The following is an 8,003-nucleotide window of genomic DNA, read 5'->3' as shown; positions in this document are numbered from 1 at the left end:
TCGGCAAAAGTCGAAAAGCCGAAATGCCGAAAACCGGTATTTTGTAGATTTGCGAGTGTGCGAATGCTCGTGAGGTAAATCGATTAATGTTTTTGGTAAGCTGCAAAATTTGGACTGCAAAGTGCATGATTTCTGTGCCCTCGATATTTTTGGGCTTAATGGGCCAAAATTGGAATGATGGGCCAACGGCCCAATTCGTAAGAACCCTCGATGCGTGATTCTGTTAGTACGTGAAAAGTAGGAATATGCATGAAAACCCTAAAAGCAGCTAAATTACTATAATACCCCTATGTATGGAAAATTACTTGTTATACCCCTAGGTGCAAAATTACCAAATACCTCTAGGGTTAAATTGACCTAAATGCATGTTTGATGTTGTTATTTCTTGCATGCCATGTTGTTATTATCGATGCATGGGATTGGGATATTGACGGAGGAAGTACTGAAAGTGGCTTGTCCACGTCTTGGAGGCTTTGCCTCAATTTATGATAACTGAGCAAAAGGTTTGAATCGTGGAGTGTTGGTAGGGTGGGTTGAGCTATTCCCCACATGGAGTGTATGGCTGGTACGGGTGGAGTGTAGTGGTTGGTGGGTTGAGTAGTCTCCCCAAATGGGCTTGCATATGTTTACTAATGTTGCATGTATTTTGAAATGGGCCTATGGGCCATATCATTATCTGAATAAGGGCTAAGGCTCAGTTTATTGTAATCTGAAAAGGGCTTTAGCCCAGTACCACTGTTACCCAAATGGGCTTGCATATGTTTACTGATGTTGCATGTATTTTGAAATGGGCCTATGGGCCATACGGTTATCTGAATAAGGGGCTATGGCCCGGTTTATTTATGTCTGAAAAGGGCTCGGCCCAGACCATTACACTGAATGGGCTTAGGCCCAATGGGCTTGAGTGACTTGGGCTTTGAATGGGTTTTCCTTACACATGAGTTTCCCAAACTCACCCCTTTTATTTTCATCCACACAGAAATCCCCAACCATAGTGGGCTTGGAGTCGTGAGGGAATTGAGTGGCCACCGCCTGAAAGTTTGATTTTCTTCCGTGAACTGGACATCCTTTTATTTACGTTTGAAGTTTTGGGCTTTTAAATGTAATAAGGCCGCTTAATTATTTTTGATGGTTTTAATATGTATTACTAAGATAGGTAATACTTATTTTAACTGTTGAAATTGGATAGTTTTAGGGCGCGTTTTCAAAAACAGTAATTGATTTCAAAATAACACGAAAACAAGCAAAGCTTCCGCAATGAATATGTTTTCCAAAATTAATCTTTTTTTTTCCTAAAATGGACTTAATCAAATTGGTTGCCTAAAAATATACATGACGTTAAGGTGTGGCAATGGCGGTATACATGTCTAGGATTGGATCCGAAGGAGCTTGGTACTTAAGCGATTCGATGGACTCACCACCTCTTTCCGGTTTCCTACGGTGCATGACTTCCATTCACTTTAATCCTTAATGAATTAATCTTTTGAACATCAAGTACGATTTTTCGGACTTAGAATGGAAAATTTTTTTAACGTTTTGATGTGGCATCTTTGGATCCGCCATAACTTCTGGGCCGGGTTTGGGGTGCTACATGTATAACAGCCACATAATCAATAGCAATCACTCTTTGTCTTTAGTATTTTCAATTACCCCTATTAACATAACTCGGACCTGGACGGATACACGGATCTAACCCACACACCGGGGATAATGTACAGTGTTTCATCGGCCGAAACCAGAATACACCCTAGGTTAACGATGTGATGGCAGTAACAATCATAGTCGGTCTGAGTACCTCTTGAAACGAATCCGGCGATCACGATGAGTCGACACATATAGTGTCTCATTGACACATAGTCGGAATATCCCTGAACACTTCCAATCCTATGGCATGCCAATTATATCTAACTAGCCCGACACTGTTAATAGGGTATTCAAATCATATCATTATAATACAGAAACAGTAACATTTTCCATCATATCATTCATTATACATTCTAACTACTAAGAATAGCAATTACATTGTATTAAATCATTAAGCATAGTTTATAGAAATACGAACCGAATTTCTCGAGTTTACTCGATATCCTCGTTCACTTTCTCCTTTCCCTTTTTCGATGACGTTTCCGGTGCTATGTTAGCTACATAAAATTTAACATTTAAAATTATCAATATATATTATTTAATAACACACTCTTGTATTTCCATGTATCTTTTACTTAAATTCCAATTTAGTCCTTCCATCATAACCATTCTTTTTCTTCAAAATAAATCCTATAGTTTCATTCAATTATCATTTTAAACTATTCCAACTCTTAAATTTACAGCATAAAACACTAATTATAACATCTTCTCAATTTAATCCCTATTATTGCAAGGCCTATATTTTCTTTTACAATTTAATCCTTCTCCCACTTCTAACTTGAATTTCCATCAAATTAACACTTTATTCTTCCATTTATTCAACTTAATCAACATCTAAAAATTCAATAACTTTCTAAATTTCAACATAACTCAAGTAGTATTCTTTCCTAGGATTCCATAGACATCAAAATTACAAGAAAGGGGATCAAATTGACTTACCAATCAAGCTTGGAACTCCAAAACCCTAAATTTTCCTTTTCTTTTTCTTTCCCTTTTTCTTTCTTTCTTTCCCTGCTCTGTTTCGTTTTCATTCTTTCTTTTATTTCTTTCTTTTATTTTATTTAATTACTTTATTATATTATATTATTATAATATGCTTTAATCATTTTATTTTTCTTATTTAATAAGTAAATACTTATTTATACATACATTTGTACCAATTAAAATAATACAAATGTATTCATACATACCACACAATTGTCTCTTAAGGCTTATTTTGTAATTTAGTCCCTTGAATTTTCTATAGTTTATAATTAAATTTTTACACTATATTCGGTCTAGTCCTTTCACTAAATTAGCCTTGATTAAGCTAAATTTACTTAATTAAAATCTAATTAACCTCTCACTTAACTTCGTAAATATTTCTAATAAATATTTACTAATCTAATTTTCAAAATCGAAGACCCAAAAACTCACTTTTCTGACGACCTAAAAATTTGGGTCATTAGATTTCTCCCCCCTTAATAAATTTCATCCTCGAAATTTACCTGAAAAGAGATGAGGGTACTGTGATCTCATTGTATCTTCCGGTTCTCATGTTGCTTCTTCAATATTGTGACTTCTCCACAACACTTTTACTAAAGGAACTCATTTATTACGTAATTCCTTTACCTCATGTACCAGTATTTTAATCGGTTCTTCTTTATATGACAAATCTAGTCGAATCTTTATATCTTCAGTTGAAATCACATGAGATGGGTCTGACCGGTATCTTCTTAACATAGAAATATGGAAAACATCATGAATCTTCTGTAATTCAAGAGGTAGAGCTAAACGATATGCCACTTGTCCAATTCTTTCTGTAATCTCATACGGTCTAATGTATCGTGGACTTAATTTACCCTTCCGACCGAATCTCAAAATTTTCTTCCAATGAGAGACTTTAAGAAATACTTTGTTTCCAACTGAGTACTCAATGTCCCGTCATTTCAGATCTGCATACGAAATCTGTCTATCGAAAGCTACTTTCAATCGTTCTCGAATCTTTCTAACAGTGTTTTCTGTTTCTTGAATTAACTCTGGACCAACTACTTTTCTTTCATTCAGTTCTGTCCAACACACTAGTGATCGACATATTCGACCATACAAAGCTTCATACGGTGCCATCTGAATACTTGATTGGAAACTATTATTATACACAAACTCAGCCAATGGTAGATAATGTTCCCAACCTGATTCAAAATCAATAATACAAGCTCGGAGCATGTCTTCTAAAATCTGAATAACTCGTTCTGACTGTCCATCAGTCTGTGGATGAAAAGCTGTACTAAAATGAAGTCGAGTACCGAGAAGCTCATGCAACTATTTTCAGAACCTTGATGTAAACTGTGGATCCTGGTCAGAAATTATTGATACAGGAATACCATGTAACCTTACAATTTCTCGAATATACACCTCCACAAGTTTCTGTAGTGACCAGTCAGTTCTGACAGCTATAAAATGAGCTGATTTCGAAAGTCGATCAATGATTACCCAGATAGAATTCTTTTTACTTGTAGACAGTGGCAACCCAGTTACAAAATCCATTGTTATTCGGTTCCATTTCCATTCAAGAATATTAATAGGCTGAAGTAAACCAATTGGAACCTGATGTTCAGCTTTGACTCGCTGACATGTTAAACATTTAGCCACATATTCCACTATATCTCTTTTCATACCTGGCCACCAATACAGTTCCCGTAAATCACGATACATCTTCGTTCTTCCCGGATGTAATGCAAATTGACTATTATGAGATTCTCGAAGAATCAATTCCTTAATTTCAGAAGTAGTTGCGATACAAAGTCGATTCTGAAATCTTAGACAATCATTTTCATCAATACTAAAGTTCCCTGTTGTACCATTTTGTACCGTCTTCCTCTTCTTCATTAACTTTTCATCTTCTAATTGTGCTGTTCTAATTTGATCAAACATTACTGATTTTAGTCTCAATTCAGCCAGAATACTTCCATCATCAACAATACTGAGCTGTGCAAACATTGCTCTTAACTCAATTGCAGCCTTCCTACTTAACGCGTCAACTACCACATTAGCTTTACCCGGATGATTGTTAATAACACAATCATAATCTTTTAAAAGTTCTATCCGCCGACGCTGTCTCAAATTCAACTCTTTCTATGACAGAAGATACTTGAGACTTTTATGATCAGTGTAAATATAACACTTTTCGCCGTATAAATATGTCTCCAAATCTTAAAGGTAAATATCACTGCTGCTAATTCTAGATCATGTGTCGAATAATTGCGTTCATACAGTTTCAATTGTCGTGAAGCATAAGCAATTACCTTTCCATTTTGTATCAGTACACACCCGAGACCATTTAAAGAAGCATCACTGTACACAATGAAATCTTTTCCCGACTCTGGCAAAGTCAATACTGGTGCCTCTGTCAACATTTGCTTCAATGTTTCAAAACTTTTCTGACACTGTTCACTCCAAACAAACAGAACATTCTTTTGCAGTAACTTTGTAATCGATAAAGCTATTTTTGAAAATCCATTCACAAACCTTCGATAATATCCGGCCAAACCAAGGAAACTACGTATCTCTGACACATTTCTAGGAACTTTCCACTGAAGTATGGCTTCAATCTTCTTTGGATCTACTCTTATCCCATCTGCTGATACTACATGACCAAGGAATACAACCTCCATTAACCAAAACTCACACTTACTCAATTTCCCATATAATTACTTCTCTCGCAATATTTGCAAAACCATTCGAAGATGTTGTTCATCCTCAGTTTCAAACTTCGAATATACCAAGATGTCATCAATAAAAACCACTACAAAACGATCTAAATACGGTTGAAAAATCAGATTCATAAGATCCATAAAAGCAGCCAGAGCATTTGTTAACCCAAATGGCATCACCAAAAATTCATAATGTCCATACCGTGTATGGAATGCTATCTTCGGTACTTCACTCTCCTTTACCTTCAGCTGATAATATCCCGATCTCAAGTCAATTTTTAAAAATACAGAAACTCCCTTTATTTGATCAAATAAATCATCAATGCGAGGTAACGGGTATTTATTCTTAATAGTCACCTTGTTCAACTGTCGATAATCAATACACAACCGCATCGAACCATCTTTCTTTTTAACGAATAACACTGGAGCTCCTCACGGTGACGTACTAGGTCGTATAAACCCTCGGTCTAATAAATCTTGCAATTGTACCTTCAGCTCCTTCAACTCAGTAGGTGACATTCGATATGGAAGTATTGACACTGGATCTGTACCCGGGTATACTTCAATCGCAAATTCAACTTCCCGATCAGGAGGTAATCCAGGAAATTCTTCAGGAAACACCTCAGGAAATTCACATACAGTCTGAATTTTACTGACTGACTCTCAGCTGAATCTGTAATGTCCCTTAACCCCATACCGTCGTCAGAACAGGGTTACTAGACATTACCAGTTAGTACAGTACAAAACAGACATTAATTAAATATAAACGTTCAGACTCATCATAATTTTAAGACGTTGTCCCTTTAATGGGCCCTCGCGGTCTAATATGAACAGTAAAATCAATTCGGAACTAATTTTGAATTACTACGAATTTTTCTTTCAAATTTCAAATTCATACTATATACCATTGCCAACCATAATTTACTTATTTTATCAATACTTTCACAACCTAAATGACTCTCATAAGCCATCCTAGGTACATGCCAATACCAATACTCAACATACTTTACCTCATTGAATTCGGGATCGGCCTGGGATGCTGATTCAACGGTCTAACCTTAACCTGCGCACGGAAACAAACCGTACGCTGAGTATACACTCAGTGGTATTTCTACAATCCGAACACTTAAACAATTATAAAACATATTAATTTTTATATATTGAACTATTCAAACTCAATGAGTATTCAAACATTCACTTTCCAACCAATGTTTTGGTCTACTTTAAATTCAAAATCATTTATTATTTTTTCAATAGCAATTAATCAATCAGTAATATTCATTAACAACCAGTCAATCAGAACGATTATTTATTCAGTAACAATCAATTATTCGGTAACAATCAATTATTCAATAATAATCAGTTATTCAGTAACAATTAAATTATTCAGTAACAGTCGATCTTTCCAATTCCTTTATTTACCCCTATTAACATGACTCGGACTCAGACGGATACACGGATCCAACCAACACACCAGTACGGCACATAGTGCCTCATCGGTCGAAGCTGAAACAAAGAATAATAATAAGAGTAATACGTATACGAGTACCTCATCGGAACAAATCCGAACAATAACGACGGTACGGTACGAGTACTTCATCGAACAAATCCGAAGAATAAGATGCGGTACGAGTACTTCATCGAACAAATCAAACAAGATAAAGATGCAGATAATAAGAACAATATCCGACACACAAAGTTTGAATCGGTATGATGAATTACGATGTGAATGAGTCGGCATATAAGTGTATCGATCGAGAAGTGGCAAAAACCCGTACTCTTTCATATCCTATGGCATGCCAACTATATCCGACTAGCCCGACTAGTTAATAGGGTATTTAATTCACTTTTAGTTTTCAATTAATTCTTATTTTAATTAATTAATTATATTTTTTTCAATTCAATATAATTCCATTCACTTTTCACTAATAAATATTCAATTTCACAATAAACACATGTTCATAATTATTTCACCACATTTTCAAATCAAATCATTTCAATAAAAACACAATACCAATAATTCATGCTTTAATTATTTACCATAACATTCAATTAAAATACAACAATTATTAATTAAATTCACCCTTCAATTTCAATCAATATTCATTTTATTTCAAATAATTCAATCAATGCACCTACCATACATAATAAATAATAAATTCAATAATTAAATATTAAGTTCGGGTTATAGAAATACAAACCGTAATTTTCGAGCTAACTCCCGTTGACTTTGTCTTGTCCTTTCTTAGCCGAGATTTCCGGTACCACATTGACAATTAAACTTTCAAACCTTGAAATCTCAAATTTCTCTTTTCTCCCTTTCTTTCTTTTCTTTCCTTCCTTGCTCTCTGTTTCGTTTCATTCTGTTTCTTTTCTATCTTTTCTTTTGTTTTACTATATATATATATATATATATATATATATATAATATGTTAACTTAATAAATATCTAATTAATATCAAATATTTATTTTACATTTGTATCCATTTATTATCCACACACTTGTCATAATTTAATATATTTATTACATAAAAATCTTCTAATATAAATATTTAATTAATAAATATCTTTTATAAATAATAAATATCTACTAATAATTAAATATACATGTTACAAATGTATGTATTCAATTTATTACACATGTATTTTATAATTACCACACATTTG

At 34.2% G+C, this 8,003-nt stretch overlaps 1 long non-coding RNA gene across 1 annotated transcript; it reads right to left on the bottom strand.

The window, feature by feature from the left end:
- Positions 1 to 6,207: 6,207 nt before the first annotated feature.
- LOC128295264 (uncharacterized) lies at positions 6,208 to 7,723 on the bottom strand. Its single transcript, XR_008285611.1, has 2 exons — positions 7,538 to 7,723; positions 6,208 to 6,399 (listed from the first exon to the last, which is right to left on the bottom strand). It is a non-coding gene; the product is annotated as an uncharacterized LOC128295264 (long non-coding RNA).
- Positions 7,724 to 8,003: the final 280 nt, after the last annotated feature.

This window comes from Gossypium arboreum, chromosome 7 (genome assembly GCF_025698485.1).
Source record: "Gossypium arboreum isolate Shixiya-1 chromosome 7, ASM2569848v2, whole genome shotgun sequence".
NCBI classification, from domain to species: domain Eukaryota; kingdom Viridiplantae; phylum Streptophyta; class Magnoliopsida; order Malvales; family Malvaceae; genus Gossypium; species Gossypium arboreum.
The sequence above is the reverse complement of the archived record's forward strand: the minus strand, read 5'-3'. Positions and strand labels throughout refer to the sequence as shown.